The sequence below is a fragment of the Sus scrofa genome, chromosome 16, assembly GCF_054392235.1.
Source record: "Sus scrofa isolate SSC_HxYL_T2T_F1_AM1 chromosome 16, Sscrofa_HxYL_maternal_Yorkshire_Landrace_v2.0, whole genome shotgun sequence".
In the NCBI taxonomy this organism is placed as follows: Eukaryota; Metazoa; Chordata; class Mammalia; order Artiodactyla; family Suidae; genus Sus; species Sus scrofa.
In genome coordinates this window covers 45,814,244-45,833,538 of record NC_139398.1, presented here as the reverse complement: position 1 = coordinate 45,833,538, position 19,295 = coordinate 45,814,244, and the positions used below count along the sequence as shown (strand labels likewise).

The 19,295-nt window shown below is 45.0% G+C and overlaps 1 long non-coding RNA gene across 14 annotated transcripts in view; it reads left to right on the top strand.

Moving 5' to 3' along the window:
• The window catches only part of LOC146395551 (uncharacterized), a 178,050-nt gene that overhangs the window by 129,059 nt on the left and 29,696 nt on the right, over window positions 1-19,295 (top strand). For 7 of the 14 annotated variants that reach the window (XR_014831320.1, XR_014831315.1, XR_014831325.1 and 4 more), the window contains 2 exons: window positions 9,586-9,728; window positions 17,178-17,477. This is a non-coding gene — a long non-coding RNA (uncharacterized LOC146395551). The remainder of the gene's footprint in view (window positions 1-9,585; window positions 9,729-17,177; window positions 17,478-19,295) is intronic. The other 7 variants (XR_014831311.1, XR_014831317.1, XR_014831314.1 and 4 more) reach the window with 1 other exon arrangement.

The window sequence follows — 19,295 nt, the reverse complement described above, 5'->3', positions numbered from 1 at the left end:
GAATGACCCCAGATGAACTTGATTTGCCATCTCCCCCTGACAGTCAGAAATGCCCCCTCTCCTTTCTGGTGCTGCTGCCAGCTATTGGTTACTGATTTTACTAGAGCAAAGGCTGTCTAATAGGAACAGGGCAGAGGAATGGTCAGAGCTCTCCAGTCAGGCCAGGCTGCTCCCTGCCCCCAGGTCACATGTAGGTTCTATCTAATGAGGACAGAAATGCCTGCCAGGAGGTCCCACAGGAAGGGATAAAACAGAGACTGTCCTCATGCTCTCTTATTGCTAAAGTCTAGCAAACGCTCAGGCTCAGAGGAGAGGTACAAAGGGCCTCAGAGTGTCTGGGGTATCCTGAGTACCCAGTTCATATGTGTCAGATGAATGCATAGATAGACAGATATATACATACATACATATATACATACATACACACATACAAATGTACATACATACATACACATGTACATACATACATACATACACACACATAGATAGGTACAGAGATGATGGAGGATAATAAGGAGTTACCATAGTTTATCCCTTGTCTTTTTGGGGTGTTGCACCCACGGCATGTGGAAGTTCCCTAGAGGCAGAGATCTAACCTGCACCACAGCGGTGATAGCACTGGATCCTTAACCCACTGTACCACGAGGAACTCCAGTTCATCCCATTTTGACTTACTTGTCTGAGTCTCATCTAGGGCCCTTTTGGGTCACCAGTCCCAGCTGCTCACTCACACCATTGCTCAGGGAACCACTGTAGGGAGAGGAGGGGCAGGGCCCAGCCATTCCTATTACAAGCTCCTCACTGTGATGGTTGTTCTCACACAAAAATCTATATGGAGGATAGAGTAGGTGTTATCCATCCCATTGACAGAGAAAACTGAGACATAGAAAGTAGACTCTGACTTGCTACAGCCATATAACAAGCAGTTTGTGGCTATGGAGGGTCTTAAAATCCAGGACATCTGGCCCTTAAGCTGGAATACTCTCCTACAGCCAGCCTCCACTGCCATGGTACAGAGCAAGCAGTGAATGTGAACTTGACTTCTGCACTTATTTATCTTCCAGGCTCTACTCTCTCACTGTTGTGGGAAGAGCTCTTTCTTGCTTATTCTAAAGAGAGCAAACAACCACCAAATTAGCCAAATAGGCCAGCCCCGAAAAAAGTCCCAAAGTAAAGACCTTTTGTGTGTTTGTTTGCTTTCAGCCTCTCCCAGAACGCTCCCTTTATTCCTGAAGAATCTTTTTGGTAGAGATAGTGGAGGAAAGAGAGCCGAAGCACGGGGCCTCAGGCAGAGATGCCTCTGAGAACCTCATTCATGTTATTACACAATTTCTTTTTAAAGTAGGACTACATCCTAAGAGAAATCTTAGACTGTATAAATTATTTTATCCTCTTTTCACAAGCATTTGCATTTTAAAAGAGAATACAAGATTCTAGAATGGACTTCTCCAATAGCCAAGCTATTTGGCATTATCCAGGAAAGAGAAGGGACTTTAGATCCAGGAAGAGAATTGGGAGGGAGGAGAGGGAAGAGGGTCCCCCCTGGGGAGCATCATCTTCTCAACTAATCTTTCTGATGTACATCCTGGTTGGAGTGAGGGGAGGTAGAAAGGGGCAAATACACTTCGAGAGAAGTCTGGGGATCTATCTTGCTTTCTAAGATCAAAACCAAACTTGAGGCTCAGCGGGTTACAAACCCGACTAGTATGTATGAGGATGCAGGTTCAATCCCTGGCCTCACTTAGTGGGTTAAGCATCAGGTGTTGCCATGAGCTGCGGTGTAGTTTGCAGATGCGGCTCAGATCCTGCATTGCTGTGGCTCTGGTGTAGGCCAGTGGCTACAGCTCCAGTTCAATCCCTAGCCAGGGAACTTCCATATGCCACAGATGCAGTCCTAAAAAGCAAAAAACAAAAAGCAAACAAATGAAAAAAACAAAGCAAAGTTGACAACATTCAGTTAAGAGAAAAAAAAAAAAATAGAACATGGCTGTGAGTAACTGATTTATTCTGGCTCTATGCCGAGTCACAGATTCCCTCTTACCCCTCCTTGCCTTCACTTTTCTGGAGGCTGTTTGCTTGTACCTTATCTCTTCTCCCCGCATCCGGAGACTGTCATTGCTTTGCACAGCCCCTTGCTCCAGACCAAAGCTGGGTGGAATGCATACTGCTGAGAAAAGCCCTTCCTTGGACTGAGGATGAGCCCTTGTACCGAGGATGGGCTCTTCTCTCCCACTCCACACCTGCCCCACCTGAGAGGAAAGAGCCAGCCCGACTTGCCCTTGCTGTCTGCTCCATTGGCCAGTTCTTTTCGCTCTTTCTTCAGACTTCCTCATGAGATTTGTTTCTAAACGTAACATGATTTTACCAAGACCTGCTGCCAACAGATAAGAGACCTGAATAAAGTTGACTGACAGGAGTTCCCGTCACGGCTCAGTGGCTAATAAATCCAACTAGTATCCATGAAGACACGGGTTTGATCCCTCACCTTGGTCAGTGGCATTGCTGTGAGCTGTGGTGTAGGTCATGATGTGGCTGTGGCTGTGGCTGTGGCTTAGACCGGCTGTGGCTGTGGCTTAGACCAGCAGCTTCAGCTCCAACTGGACCTCTAGCTTGGGAACCTCCATATGCTGTGGGTGTGGCTCGAAAAAGACAAAAAAAAAAAAAGTTGACTGACAGCTCAGTCTATGTCACTGTATTTCAACAAGTTCAATGATAGGTGTCCTTTTAAAAGTCATATAGAAGAGACACATAGAGAAGAGTGGGGAGGAAACGTGAACATGGAGGCAGAGATCAGAGTCATACAAGTCCACAGGCCCAGGAAACCACCAGATGCTGGAAGAGGCAAGGAACAGAATCTCCCCTAGAGCCAATGGAGGGAACACAACCCTATTTTCTCCTTATTTCCACCTTCTGGCCCCCAGGACTGTAAGAGGATACATCTTTTGTTTTAAGCCACCCAGATTGTGGTAATTGGTTGCTCTGATAATATACAAATAAAAGATGGTACTGGTGTCCACTCTGATCCCAAGGTTTGAGAAGTTGTGTGCACATATCTCACTACTAAGGGATGGTGGTTATATAAGAATGAAATAAGGGTATTTTTTCCTTTCAATTTATTTTTATTAGTTTTTGAAATGCCATGTAAGTTGTTAGGGCCTAAGTATGTGTTAAATTGTTGACTACAACTACTTAATAAAGAAAATTTCTTTGGGCCCAGGGACACTGTGAAGAAACTCCTGAGACTGTGAAGTGAAATGAGGAAGGGTGGGATCTTCTTTTATTTATTTATTTATTTATTTATTTATTTTTGTCTTTTTAGACGCCCACCTGCAGCATATGGAAGTTCCCAGGCTAGGGGTTGAATCCGAGCTACAGCTGCCAGATTGACATGCCACAGCCATGCCAAATCCAAGCCACATCTGTGACCTATGCCACAGTTCACAGCAACACCAGATCCTTAACCCACTGAGCGAGGTCAGGGATCGAACCTGCATCCTCATGCATACTAGTCAGGCTTGTTACCGCTGAGCCACAACAGGAAATCCAGGGTGGGAGCTTCTGACTCTGGCTGCTGGTGTCAGAAACCCAGGTCCCTTGGATTTTTCTTCTTTGCCTCTGTAGCAGATTGCCTTCTTGCACCTGTTCCAAGAGGGCCCTCTACCATGAAAGGAGAAGGGGCACAGGGGCGGGGGTGGTGGCTTACTCCCTCTCCTCGAGAGCACATCTTGGTAGGTGAACTCATCACATTTATTCCCAGTCCACTGGCCAGAATGAAATCATGTGGCCACACCTAAGCGCCACATGGGGACGGGGCATTCATATTGTCCCTTCAGTGGTCATGTGCCAGATAACAATGGAAGGTTTATTAGTGTTCACAAGAACCAGGGAATGGACATAGTGGGTAACTTGCAGCCATGGCTCTGACCACATGAATTGAAAGCATGGATCTCTTCTCTCTCAATAAGTGGTGATGTTATCGATAGTGATATTCATTGCTAAGTGGACTGAAGGAGAGCAGGAGGCTCTGGGATCAACATAGGGCACAATAGAAGGGGTTGGAACACTGGTAGCACTGACAAAGTGGGCACAAGGCAGGCAGGTGTATGTGGTAGGTGCCAAATAGAGACAGCACAGTAGTTTTATTATTTTACTCTTATTTTTTGCCTTTTATTTATTAATTTTTTTCTTTTTAGGGCCATACCTGCAGCATATGGACGTTACCAGGCTAGGGGTTGAATGGGAGCTACAGCTGCTGGCCTACACCACAGCCATAGCAACACTGGATCCAAGCTGCATCTGTGACCTACACCACAGCCCATGGCAACGCCGGATCCTTAACCTACTGAGCGGGGCCAGGGATCGAACCCTCATCCTAATGGACTCTATGTCGGGTTCTTAACCTACTGAGCCACAACAGAACTCCTATTTTTTGCCTTTTAGAAGTTTTTGACAGTCCTCTGCCTATAGCGGTAAAAACTTTAATTCACCTTTGGAGCACAGACCTTTATTCTCCTAAGAGCTCTTCTTTGTTCCATGGGAAGACAGTAATAGCTTGTGTCTTTGGTTTGATCATGCTTATTATTTAGGTAATATTACTTGCTTCCTTAACCATAACCATTTATTTACATGATAATTATAAGAACCAACAATTCCTTTTTTTTGTTTGTTTGTCTTTTTGTTTGTTTGTTTTTCTTTTTAGGCATATGGAAGTTCCAGGGCTAGTGATAGAGCTGGAGCTACAGCTGCCAGCCTACACCACAACCACAGCGACGCGGGATCTGAGCCACATCTGTGACCTACACCACAGCTCATGGCAACGCTGGATCCTTAACCCACTAAGCAGGGCCAGGGATCAAACCCTCATCCTCATGGATTCTAGTTGGGTTTGTAATCCTCTGAGCCACAAGAGGAATTCTTCCCTGCTTTTTTTTGACACTCAAAATTATTAAAAGATGCTGGATGGACTATGATAGCTTGGACCAAAACTTGTTGACAGGGTAAGGCAATGGGTCCTTACATTTAAATAATTCACTGAGAGTAGAGGTTCCAACAACATTTGGAAACACAAGGGGAACATTTTCCTGGATGGGCAAGGCTTTAACTGTGCCATCTGGAATTGTGCATAGTAAGCTTCCTTCCTTGAAGAGGGGCTGTGGAGAAAGAGTCAAAATAGTTTGCCATTAACCTTACAAACCTTTTTCCCCAGCAAGTGTCCTTTCCTCTGCTATATTTGTGGCACCTGCATATATGCCTGTTCATACGTCACACCACTGCTCATCTATAGGCTCCTTCCTGTCCCAACTTTCCTTGGCTTCACAGAAGGGTGATGTGGGCAAGCTCTGCCCCACGACCAGCTCTGTCCCTTCTTTCCTTGTAGCTTCATCTGACCACATTCTAGTGTAGTGTAAATAGTTACTAGTGAAGGGTTTGGGGGTGTCTAAAGGACATTACAGTGTAAAAGAACTTACAACCTGACACTGAACTTGGCCATCTGAAGAGTCCTAGGTTGCAGAACTTTGTTTATACTCCTGCTACAGTCACAACCTTACCAAATAATTTGTCCCTCACTCTAGGGACACTCTCCTACAAATCCCACACAAACCGGGCCCAGCAAACACTCACAATGCTCAGGAAGTCCCATGTCCCTTTATGCAAGATCACAAAGGCTAGTGTGACAAAACACCAAGAGGGTGGGACCAGGCCTTTGTTGCTCCCACCCACCCCACCCACTCCACCCACCAACACAAAAGAATGCACAGCCTTTGAGCCCTCCTGCTGCCTGATTTTGTGTGGCCAGATCCCCACTCAGTGCTCCCAGGCAGAAAGCAGGAAGTTTATCAGGGCATGAAGATCTTCGTATTATCTTCTGACCTTACATTTTATCCATGAGTAACTGACAAAGGCTGCAAGTCCATAGTCAAAGAAATGTGCGGGGCCCTCCAGCCTGGCCAGTCTGGCCCAGAAAACGTGGTCTCAAGTACGCCGAGGCACTTCCACAGCACAGCCAGAGATGGGTCTTTGTACTTGGGGTTTGGTCACCTTCCAAGACCACACACCCATGTGAAGCAAAACTGGGCCTCCTTATTCTTCTGGTGGTTAGCTATTGGAACACCTCCCCCCGCCCCCCATCCCCGCAAACCTCCCAGTTCTAAAGAAGAGAAACCTTTTTCCTAAGTGCCATGTAATCTTTAATGATTCCCTACATGCAATGAAGCAGACTAGGGACAGTTTTTGTTTTTGCTGTTGACATTTCTGTGTCCCCAACTATCTTTCATAGGCCCTTGATGCATAGGCACCTGGCCTATTATTAATCTTTTCAAATAAAGCCACAAATACCAATAGCTAGGCTCCAGTTACACAAGGGCATGATTGAAATCATGGTTTTTAACCTTGGACCAGATGACACTTTTTGGCAACATATCCTCCCATCTTAGCTCCAGAAGCCATTGGGGGTTATATATGGTTTGATTATTCCCCTTGACCCAGAGTAAACCCCAGCAGTTGGGGAAGTTCAATTAAAAAGTTGTAACATCAGGAACCCAGAAACAGCTTCTCTCCTGGCTGAGAAGCCCTTGCAGGATTGACAGTGGCTGTGAAGTGCTGCTATAGATTGCCCAGGCTGCAATGGAATGCCAGCATCAGGATCTGGCAGCAGCATAGCTGTAGGTGAGGTCATTTGGGAGCCTGGAACCCCACCAAGGTGAGAAGATCCAGGGCTGACCCTTGAAACCGAGTAGGCACTTCTGAGTCTCCAGGCTGGCCATTGGAAATGGGACACAAGGAAGAAATAATATTATAACCTTTCCTAATCTAGACATGTGGGCCCTCAAGTGGCATATTCTCAGGCAGTAGGTGGAATTACATTACTTACATACCCAACTGGTGAAGTGGGACATATGGTTCTACACAACTAATTTTATTCCTGAAAAAAAAATGTTCTGAGGTGGTACTATTTTTATTCCTATTTTATACACAAGTAAAGTATAGTTTAGTAAAGTAACTTGTCTAATGCCACAGAGCTAATAGGTGGGAAAAATTAGATCTGAGCCCAGGTTTGCTGACTATTCTTTTGTTTGCTTGGTTGGTTGGTTGGTTTTTGGGGGATTTTTGCTTTTCAGGGCCATGCCTGCAGCATATGGAAGTTCCCAGGCTAGGGGTCAAATCTGAGCTACAGCTGCTGGCCTACACCACAGCCACAGCAACACCAGATCCGAGCTGGGTATGCGACCTACACCACAGCTCCTGGCAACACAGGATCTTTAACCCACTGAGCGAGGCCAGGAATCAAATCTGTGTCTTCATGGATACTAGTCAGATTCGTTTCCAATGAGCCACAACGGGAATTCCTGACTATTCTCTTTAAAAAAAAAAAATTTATTAGGGAGTATAGTTGATTTACGGTGTTGTGCCAGTTTCTGCTGTATAGCATAGCGGCCCAGTCTCACACACACACACACACACACACACACACACACACACACACACACACAATTTTTTTTCCTCATGTTCTATCCTGAGAGATTGTATATAGTTCCCTGGACTGTACAGTAAGACCTCTTTGCTTATCCATTCTAAATGTAGCAGTTTGCATCTACTAACTCCAAATTCCCCATCCATCCCACTTCTTCCCCCTCCCCCTTGGCAACCACCAGTCTGTTCTCTATGTCTGTGAGTCTGTTTCTGTTTTGTAGATAGGTTCATTTGTACCATATTTTAGATTCCACAAACAAGTGGTGTCATATGGCATTAACCAGTGTGTCCCCCTGCCACTCACGACTGTCAACAAGGAGTGATTGACATCACCATGACACACCTTCTCTGTGTCCAGCCCTGGACCACACCGAACCTGAGCTTCACCTGTTGTAAAGTGAAGACTCAGAGCTAGATCTGGCTCCTGAAAAAAGCCCCACTTAGATGTTCAGTGTTTTTATTCAGAAAGTGCTGATCATACCTACAATGCTCTCAGAAGTGTGCTCAGTGTTTAGGAGATGTCAAGAAGCCTGGAGTTCCCGTCGTGGCGCAGTGGTTAACGAATCCGACTAGGAACCATGAGGTTGCGGGTTCGATCCCTGCCCTTGCTCAGTGGGTTAACGATCCGGCGTTGCCGTGAGCTGTGGTGTAGGTTGCAGACGTGGCTCGGATCCCGCGTTGCTGTGGCTCTGGCGTAGGCCGGTGGCTACAGCTCCGATTCAACCCCTAGCCTGGGAACCTCCATATGCCGCGGGATCGACCCAAGAAATAGCAACAATAACAACAACAACAACAACAAAAAAGACAAGACAAAAAAAAAAAAAAAAAAGAAGCCTACAGGATCCATGTTTTCTGTTCTCTAGCAGAAACAGAGAACAGAAAGGCATTTCTAAAATACCTTGCCATCTTGTTGGGGAAACACGAACAGTGCGTTTAATGGTTTACAAAGAAGCACTGTGCTGCAGCAGAGTAAGGAGGGGGCCCTGTGTTGACTGTCAGGTGTAGGGGCCGCCTTCTCCACGTTCTGTCAGGGAGGAGGCAGCCGTTATGTGTCCCAGGCTGCACCCCCCCACACACCTCTGGTTTCCTATTTACACTTACTTGAATTAAAAAAATGCCCTTTTCTGGAAAAAAACAAAAAAACAAAAAAACAACAAAAAAAGAAGGACTAAATTATGTGGTACTAAATCTTTTTTTTTTTTTTTTATAGCAGTTTAGAGAAGAAAGAGGTGAATATGGGCTGTTTTGACTCAGGAAGGCCTTATAATGAAGGGACTTGGAGCAAACTCTCAAGGACAGATGAGATTTGGAAGGAGGAAAAACTTAGACGCCCTTCCTAACCCTCTCCCCCACAACCAATGTCAGAGTTGGTTTATTTATTTGAAAGCTAATGATAGTAAGTTATGTAGTTTGCTTTTCTTTTCTTTTTTAAATGTCTAAAGAGATTCTACATTTAGAACAAAATATAAACACAAAATTTTTTTTAAAACATGGTACCATTGAAACCATCTAACTGTGTCGTGCACTTTTCTAGTCAATGCTCATGGGATATCTCGTGATTTCCCGAGGGTGACTATTCTGACCCAGCCACAAATAATTTCAATTTAAGACACAGGCAACTGCTGCCGTCTGAGAGATTTTTTAAAAATATAGTAAAGGATATGGGATTAAGATGCTTAGTTCCAGGGACCTGTTCTCTTTCCTAATTTTTCCTAACAAGGGGACCTGAAGCCTTTAAGTTTTTTTTGTTTTGGGGTTTTTGTTTGTTTGTGTTTTGTTTTGTTTCGTTTTTTCTTTTGGGGGCTGCACCTGTGGCATGGAAGTTCCCAGGCTAGGGGTCAGATTGGAGCTGCAGCTGCCGGCCTACACCACAGGCACAGCAATGCTGGACCCGAGCCACATCTTTGACCTATGCCACAGCTTGTGGCGACACTGGATCCTTAACTCACTGAGTGAGGCCAGGGATTGAACCCTCATCCTCACAGACACTATGTCAGTTTCTGAGCCCACTGAGCCACAATGGGAACTCCCCAGAAGCCTTTAAAACTTTGAAAGCAAGAGTTTTAGCCGTGGACTGAGTTTTACTCCTCAAAGCTCTCTACTTCCCATTTTTAGGATGCCCGGTGCCTAGGCCTGGGCCGGGGCAGAGGCCAACTCTTACAGGCAGTCTAAACAACAGGTTGGCTTTTTTAGATCTCGGATGCCCTGGGAAGAGCTAGAAGTGCCATTGCCTTGGTAAAGGACCTGAGCTTAGTCTGGTGAGTAAGTGCCAGCTGGCTATAATTGTGGTGGTATCTCTGGGTTTGTCCCCTGACACAGCATGCTCTGTATCTTTAGATCCAAACAGACATTGGCAACTGGATATTTTGCTGTGTTGCAACAGTAACTTGCATAGAGATTGGGTTAAATAAAACGACCACCACCCACATGGAGGACTTTGATAGGGAAGATGGTGATGGGGAGGCTCCACCTGGACAAGAGATCCCAAAATGGCCAGCTGCCCACAAGCCTTGCTAGCCTTTACCAGACTGGGAATCTTTTTGTTGTTGTTGTTGTTGTTGTTGACTGTTGATTGGTAAGCTGGAAGCTTCCCAGATAACCCAGTCCCCAGTATAAGGGAGGGAGAAGGAGTCCTAGGAACAGTTCAGAAGAGAGCCTAGGAAGAAGCAGAAGAGACATTCATCCTCCTTTACTCCCAAGTGAACCCGAGCCAGGCTTATTCTTTAAAACCCACTTTCAGGAGTTTATGGCTCAGTGGGTTAAGAACCCGATATAGTGTCTGTGAGGATACAGTTTTGAACCCTGGCCTCTCTCAGTGGGCTAAGGATCCAGTGCTGCATCGAGCTGTGGTGCGGGTGGCAGATGCAGATCAGATCTGGTGTTGCTGTGGCTGTGGCATAGGTTGGCAGTTGCAGTTCAGACCCCTAGCCCAAGAACTTTCCTTGTTTTAGGTATGGCCCTAAAACAAGACAAAACAAAACAAATGCCCTTTCAGGATGGTGTTCTGGAATCTATAACCCCAGTGTGAAAAAGCAATCCCAGTCAAATTCCCAAAACACTCATTCCTTTTCTAGACAATTGCTCCCAACCTGTCCCCACCACCTCACGTCTAGTGTCTTTCTCATTCTGATCTTACCCACAGACTAATCTTACTAACCAGATTAGTCTTCCCAAATATAACTTGGCATGCAACTCTATTAATATGTTCAGGGTTGGTTACATTATTCCCTGACAGAGAAGATAGAGAAGAGAACTGAGGTGGAGTCTGGGCCAAGGAATTCAAAAGTCCACAACAACCTTTGTTGGCTGAACAGACCACTCTATCTTGTCTCCCACCATGCTCGCTATTTATTTATTTATTTGTCTTTTGTCTTTTTAGGGCCGCACCTGCAGCATATGGAGGTTCCCAGGCTAAGGATCGAATCAGAGCTGTAGCTGCCAGCCTAGGCCACAGCCACAGCAATGCCGAGCCACATCTGCGACCTACACCACAGCTCACGGCAACTTGGATCCTTAACCCACTGAGCAAGGCCAGGGATCGAACCCGCAACCTCATGGTTCCTAGTTGGATTTGTTTCCCCTGAGCCAGACAGGAACTCCCCACTATGCCCTTTAAATGTCTCTCTGCTTCCCTGGGGTTAGAGGTCAGCTTTTTGGATAGATCTTTAATCTTTCTGCTTTTCTAGCCCCAGTGCTTTCTCCACATTCTGTCTGAATCCTAGTTCCTCCGTTAAACCCCCTTCATGCCCCTTTCCGGGGGGAACCCACACCACTTAGGACAGTCAGTGCTCACTTTTGAGCAGATTTTCCCCCAAAGCAAAACCTATCTCTCCAACTGTGTCATAGGAAATTGGTTTTTGAATGTCCCCAAGAAACATATCATACTTCTACCTTGGCAGAATGCCCTGCTCAAGATTTCCTGAGGTCAAAGATTATTCTCATTCTGCTCAACCATTGTCTTAGACAGACTGGCACTTAGGATGTGCTCAATCAATATTTTCAAAGAAAGAAAGAAAGGGAAAAAAGAAAGAAGGAAAGTGCTCTCTTTCTGTGCTTGTCATTTGTAGACAAGTCTATACTTGCAAGAAGCTTTGGAGATAATATACGCATTGACTTAAAATCTTGGTACACTTTAAAAAAAATCTATTCCCAGCCGCTTTTAGTCAAAGAGAATGTATATGTTTTACCTAGCTGTCAAATGAATAAAATAATTAAAGGCTAACATTGCTTGTCTCTTAGGAACTTTAAAATTATGAACATGAATCATAAACTGTAAAAGTAAGCTTCTAACAAAAATGAGAGAGCAAGAGAGGAATGCAGTCCCACTGAAAAGCCAATTAGCCCGTCTCTTTCTTAATTCATAAATTTCAGACTTTTTTAATAAGCACCATCAAAACAAATCTTTTAAGATCTTCTGCTAAATGTGGCAAACTGTCAAAAGTAAATATAATATACAGATGTAAGTCCAAGCTTAAGAGAAATGAGAGGGTAGTGTTTGTTAAATCTGGACTTTGCAGAGCTGTTCTATAAATGCTTTTTATTTTATTGACCAGTTTTATAATCCCCATCAGGCAAATGTCTACCTTGGAAGTGTGTGTGTGTGTGTGTGTGTGTGTGTGTGTGTTCCAGCCAGTGTAATCTGAGCCAGACTGTTCGAACTCATTAAATAATTAAATATATCTACATGTAGACAAACAAATGCATTATTGACAGATGACTCTTGGGTCCATCTGGCAATTCAAAAACATATCTTGTTCCAAAAGACAATGTATTTATTTTATTCATGCCTATATTTAGAAACTTCTGTTTCTTTATTTTTCAAGAAAAAAAATTCTTGAAAGGGAGAGAAACGCACTTTGCAATACTCCTACAGCCACCACCACCCACCACCACCACCAGAAGCTTGCCAATGAGTTCTCCGGGGAACATACTAAGATTTTTCCCCATCTTTGCTTAATTTCCCTTTCCAATTCAGTCTTTCTAGTCTCTACGTGTTGTTGATTTTACTCCTAAGATTCTCACATGGGTACTTTCCTCTGCATTCCTACTAACTAGACCCTTATATCAACTTACACTTGGGGAATTGCAGGAAGCTTGAATTGTTTTGGCTTCTCCTAAGCTTTTAAACTCCAGGCCGCTCAAAACTGATGGATTAAGTGAACCAGTGACTAATAAATGGATTGATGAAGGAGGGAATAAGAGAAATGTGCATTTATTAAAGTAAATAACTGAATCAGCTCCTGATTCTGTGAACACTTTATTTGCTATTTAAGCAAAAAAAAAATTCATATAATCATTGGCTAAAATATGTCTGATTCTGTCCCACACACTGCTAGGGGGTACAAAAAATATATATGACATGGTTTTTTTTACATCAGGCTGTTTTCAATCTAATCAGAGAGGAAAGATGAACAAATATTGAATAATTAGTAACTAATTAACTGCTTAAACAATATGGTAAGTGAAATAGGATGGTAGTTAAGTATGGGTATACTTACGAAGAAACAAGACATGGAGCTTATTTCAAAGGGATCAATTAGCTACCTTATGTTAATCATTCTTGCCTCTCTCCACAGTACCTGTTATTGCACACCATAGGTATCTTAACAAAGAAAAGTGTTTGGGGAGTTCCCTGGTGGCTCAGTGGGTTAAAGATCCAGCATTGTCACTGCTGTGGCTCTGGCTATTGCTGTAGTACTATCCCGGGAACTTCCACATGCCATGGGTGCAGCCACAAAAAAGAAAGAAAGAAAGAAAGAAAGAAAGAAAGAAAGAAAGAAAGAAAGAAAGAAAGAAAGAAAGAAAGGAAGGAAGAAAGAAAGAAAGAAAGAAAAAAGAAAGAGGAGTTCCCCTTGTGGCTCAACGATAACGAATCCAACTCATATCCATGAATGCAGGTTCAATCCCTGGCCTTGCTCAGTCAGTTAAGTTTCCAGCATTGCCATGAGCTGTGCTGTAGGTCACAGATGTAGTTGCATCCTGAGTTGCTGTGGCTGTGATGCAGGCCATCAGCTGCAACTCCGATTCTACCCATGGCCTGGGAATTTTGATATGCTGCTAATGTGGCCCTAAAAAAAAAAAAAGCAGACGGAGTTCCCGTTGTGGCCTAGTGGTTGACAAATCCGACTAGGAACCCTGAGGTTGCGGGTTCGATCCCTAGCCTTGCTCAGTGGGTTAAGGATCCGACGTTGCCTTGAGCTGTGGTGTAGGTCGCAGACGCAGCTCAGATCCCACGTTACTGTGGCTCTGGCATAGGCCGGCAGCTGCAGCTCCAATTAGACCCCTTGCCTGGGAATCTCCACATGCCCCAGGTGCGGCCATAGAAAAAGACAATAAATAAATAAATAAATATTTTTAAAAAGGCAGAAAGGAAGGAAGAGTTCAGATGCAGGAGAAAGAAACCACTCAAGCTTATAGAAACAAGAAGGAAATTAAGAATCCAAGGACAGCTTGCAGGACCAGAGCAGGAAGTATAGCAGGCCTCATGCAGATAGCAGGGAAGCATCTGGAACCAGGTCATCTCTTCTCTCGATTACATCTCTCTCCCTGAGGCAGTGGGACTTCTCACTGCTGTTGTACATCTGATTCATTCTAGTCTTTCCGGCAATCCATCAAAAATGCAGCTTCAGCTTTTTAGTCTACATGGCCTTGAGCTTGCTGCCTGTGGCTTCCTATTCCCAAGGACACGCACAGCTGGAGAATCCGATGGGCTCAGCAACGCTGGCCAGCTGCTGCCTTGGAGGCAGGGTGGCTAGGGCTCTGGAGCCTCCACTGTGGGGCCTGGGAACTGGGAGGAAATTATTGGCATCTGCAGCATGGAAGCCAGTGAACACACACTCAGGTCCTATTCCCTGTCTCTGGTTTTACAAAGGAAGAATGTCTTTGTGTAGAGAAAGGCTTAATTCTCCTTTCTTCCCTGAGCTAACTGCCCTAGCATTTGGGAAGTGGAGATGTTTGTGATGTATCTCTTTGCAATGGATGTTTGTTTCAACAGTAGATTAAGTCATCAGACTTGATTAATGGACTTAGGTTGAAGAGTTGGGAGGCATGGAGCTACCCGCCATCCAGAAATAGTACATTGATTTTCCACAGCCATGGGCTCAGCCCCTCCTAAAGAGCTGTAGTTAGAGATGGGAAGAAGGTAGGGCCCAGCCAGCCTGAGAGAAAACAGGATATTTTGTGGAATAACTTGCAACCTAACTTGCAAGTCTGTGGCAGTCATCTTGCTTTGTGTCAGGCTGGGATCTGACCTAGTTTACTTCTTCATATAGTGGACTCTCAAAATTCGTGGGAGTTCCAACAACCACACGTGACCTTGCAGCCACTTCCTCGATTCCTACACACACAACCCAGAAGTGGATGGAAGGAAACGATAGTGTGTAACCCTTCCTTCTGACCTTTCCAGAACTTCAGCCACCCTGTGTTAGTTTTCCCCATGCCGTCAAAAAAGCCAAGCTCTCAGCTCTTGCTGAATCCCACTCCATCCCCACATCTGCTTTAGTCTCTTGCATTGCCTCCCCTAGTTACTTTGTTCAGCTTGATGTTACTGAAAGTACCACTGATTTAAATACTAATCCTAGCTCTGCCATAAATTAGCTGGGTGCCTATGGGCAAGTTGTTTAATCTCTCTGGGCTCCAGTTTTCTTCTCCATAAAAATGAGGCTCTACCAAAAGCAAAACCCTAGACTTAGGCTGGTGCTCTGTCTTTCCTAGGCTGACCTCAGTTTGCACTTTCCAGAATTCATCTCCTCTGAAGTTTTTTTCTGCCAGTTGCTGGAGCAGTCGTGGGTGGGGGAGGGGCAGGATGATATGCTAACATGGAATCATGAGATGTCTATGTGTTCCTCATCGTCATACTAACCCTGTGACAGAGGTTTTCTCACCTCCCTTCTTATTGATGGAAATGCTTTCTGAGACGAAGAATGATTTGCTGAGGTATCATGGCTAGGACTTGATGGAGTTAGAGGAGTGAGATTTGAACTTAGGTTCTGAATTGAATCCACACTGAGAACAACACAGGTACTTGCTCCATGCCAAATAAATACCAGGCCTCCAGGGCCACTGTGGCCCCATTAGGAGAAAGGGGAATGATCTTTGCATCGTTGTGCTGTGGTTCATGCTGCTACTCTGATGAACTGGATAGTGTGGGATGGATCAGAAAAGAAGGATGGCACTGAAAGAGCCAAATGTCATCAACAAACCATTTTGTCCTCTGTCTCCACCAGGGACCCCCTAGTGGCAAAGGCTAGTGATCCTAGCGAAAGAGGTCTATTGTGATCAAACCCAACCACTTAGTTCAGATGAGGATTCAGAGGCTGTGTAACTCCACAAGGGCTTCATTCCCACTGGCCACTGTGCTGAGAGGGGTCCAAACTACTCCATCCAAAGGATTGTGGGCCTCAAGAATGCATACAACCCATAGCTGCCTCGTGCTCCTTTCGTGTTCCAGCCACTATGGCTGCATAACACATCCCCACAAAATTTAGCGATGTGGACCCAACACTCATTATGCTCATGGATTCTGTGAGTCAGAAGAGTCCCAGGGTGTGAAAAGTGGCTTGCCTCTGATGCATCTTGGCTAGGCCTCAACCGGCAGACTTGAAGCAGAGGCTAGAATCATCCAAAGGCTCGACCACTCATATGTTCGGCACCAGGACTAGAAAGGCTCAAACAGTTGGGTTCATCAGGCATCCCTCTCTTTGCCTCCAGCATGGTGGCTTCAGGGTAGCTGGACTCCTCACAGGACACCTCAGGGCTCCAAAGGCATGTATTCCAGTGGAGCCAGAGCTGGCAGCCATAGCACCTTTTATGACCCAGGCCCCAGGAATCACACAGGGTCACTTCCACCACATTCAGTTCATTGAGCTGAACTGACAAAGTTGGAGGAGAGCAGGGGTTCCAAGGTGCTAGAGGAACAGATGGGGCTGAAAGTATTGTGACCGGTGTCATAAACTACCATCTGTTATCCTTAAGACCAGGATTCTTCCAAGCAGTTACATGATCACCTCTATAGGAGAAGGAGGCTGGCAGCATGAATAAATCAAACACTTAGGGCTGCCTAGGTTGTCCTCTCCACCATGCACCCTCACAAAAAATTAGGGTTCTATTAGCGAAGAAAAGAAACTAGATCTTAGGGAGGCACTTAGTGACTTCCCTCCAGCCAGGTTAGTTTCCTGGGGTCCTAGAGTGTGACACATAGTCTGGGCCCAACAAACACCCCACTATCATATGTAGGGAGTAGAAATGGCAAGGGTGCAGCATCCACAGTCTCCTTCCACCCCACGCAGCCTCTCAAGGAGGAACCTCCAGCTGGCCTCAGTTCGCATCCTGAGCCACAGGAGAAACACTGCCCATCCAGACACAGAACTTAGCCTCTGGGAGCAGCGAAAAGGACTGTCCAGGTAGCAGGTACTTTGCCCCAAGGGAAATGGGGAAATCTCCGTGAGGACATTTCCCAAGGACAGCACCTCCCAGATATTCAGAAAATGTGAAGATTTCAACCCATTCCAATCACTTGGCCCTTGAGCACCTACGCAGGCAGCACAATTTTCTTTGGATTTCCACAGTAAGCTAAGGATTCAGAGCAGTTTTTCTGCCCCAAACAGTTGTCCAGAACTTGTGTTCAGAGAGGCTAAAAATCCTTTGAAAATGGCAAAAGCACTGCCAAGCATCTTAGAATTAAAACTGGCTTTATTTTTTTCCTACAGGCACTTTTGGAGAAGACTCATGGTCTGCAGAGGAAAAGGAAAGAGGAGCTTGGAAGGGCTTGCAGCCTCGTAACTTACAGACTAAGCACTTTGCCTGCTGCTCTGACTTGGCACCGTGAGGGACAGGGAGGGGCACTGTGGTTCCTTTCCAGGTTTGCCCCATGCCCGCCCTTCTGCGTAGAGGAAGTCGCAAATGGGGCCAAGAAACAAACAGAGAATCGAACTTGAGAAGGAAAACACAGGAAGCCTCATCCAACCCAGAAGTCATAAAAGCAGCAGAAAAAGTCTAGAATGCACAGGGTACGTTTCCGTAGTCGTCTGCCAGGATTACATTTCTGAATCATTTCTTAACACTTGGCAAAGAAGCTTAGACGTTTAAAACTCCTTTTGTAGCTGGGGAACTGGAAGTATCACATCTGTAAAGAGCAATAGAATCTGACCTTTTTGTACTATAATCACTTTCACTTTAAAATATTTGATGTTTTATAGGAGTGATCTTTTAGGTTTGAAGTTTTTACCTGTTCCTCCAGTCACCTAACCAAGCAGGTTTCCAGAAGTGACAGGACTTTCTTTCTTCTTTTCTTTTTCTTTCTTTCTCTTTTTTTTTTTTTTTTTTTTTTTTTTTTTTTTTTTTTTGGACTTTTTAGCGCCGTATCCATGGCATATGGAGGTTCCCAGGCTTGGGGTTGAATCAGAGCCACAGTTGTTGGTCTATGCCACAGCTACGGCAGCTCAGGATCCAAGCCTCATCTGTGACCTACACCACAGCTCATGGTAACGCCAGATCCTTAACCCAACGAGTGAGGCCAGGGATCAAACCTGAGTCCTCATGGATACTAGTCGGGCTTGTTATCCACTGAGCCATGGCAGGAACTCCAGGACTTTCTTGAAATCCTTAATATTTGGAATCCTTTTATGTAATGCTTGTAAGTGGTCAAAACTTTGTATTTTCTGATACTGTCTTGTTGGTGATAACAAGTGAATTGATATTTATTGAATGCTAGGCCCTGTGGAGGAAACAAAAGAAATTTATGAGAGAGATTATGAGATACCCATTTAACTGCATAGAATATAACTTCATGCTAATTATTGAAGATTGATTAAATAAATGAGTGGTGCTTAAGCATTCCATAACTACTGTGCAACTATGAAATAATGATGCAGGAGTTCCTATTGTGGCGCAGCAGAAATGAATCCGGCTAGTAACACAGGGAGCGGTTTCAATCCCGATCCCTGGTGTCACTCAGTGGGTTAAGGATCCGGCATTGCCATGAGCTGTGGTGGAGGTCACAGACATGGCTCAGATCCTTCATTCGGTAGCTGTGGTGTAGGCCGGTGGCTACAGCTCCGATTCCACCCCTAGCCTGGGAACTTCCATGTGCTGCAGGTGAGACACTAAAAAGAAAAAAAAAAAAAAAAAGAAAGAAAGAAAGAAAGGAAAGGAAAGAATGTATGTGCATGTAGAGGAAAAACCTGAAAGGTTTGATCCCAAACTGTTAACAGATTAGGTGGTGGTGGTGGAGTTTACCCTCTTCTTTATACCTTTCTATATTTTCTGAATTTTTTACAATGAGTTCATATTACTTAGAAAATCAGGAAACAAGAAAATAATTTTCATTGAGAAAAAAGGTACCGCTTAAATATAGGGTTTGTGCTTCCAGCCACAGGTAATGAAGGACTCCTGATGATGGTGTTGCAACTATAAGCAACACCCACAATATTTTGCAACCAAAGTTCATTCTAGCTAAGTCCCCTGGGCCTCCCAGGGCTGAGTCTAGTTTCTTCAGAGTTGGTTTATATGGAACTATCATGGACTGAAAAAGAGGTTCAGGTACTACTGGGGGCACTGTTCTTCTTTAGACTCAGAGCTCCCCCTCCTTGGGAATGGGAGGGCAATGGTGGAAAGGACAACAGCTTGGGGAGGGAGAAGGTGGAAAGGACAACAAGACAAGTGGGAATGTCCGTGGAAGGCCTGGACGGTGGAGGCCAGGTAATGTGGCTTCTTTCCCTCGGCAGGAAAAGGGCCAGTTTATGCATCTCCATGGCTTGGCATAGTGATGCCCACACATGCCATGGAACTGGGCCTGTGTACTACTGCTGTTGTTTCTATCACCACTA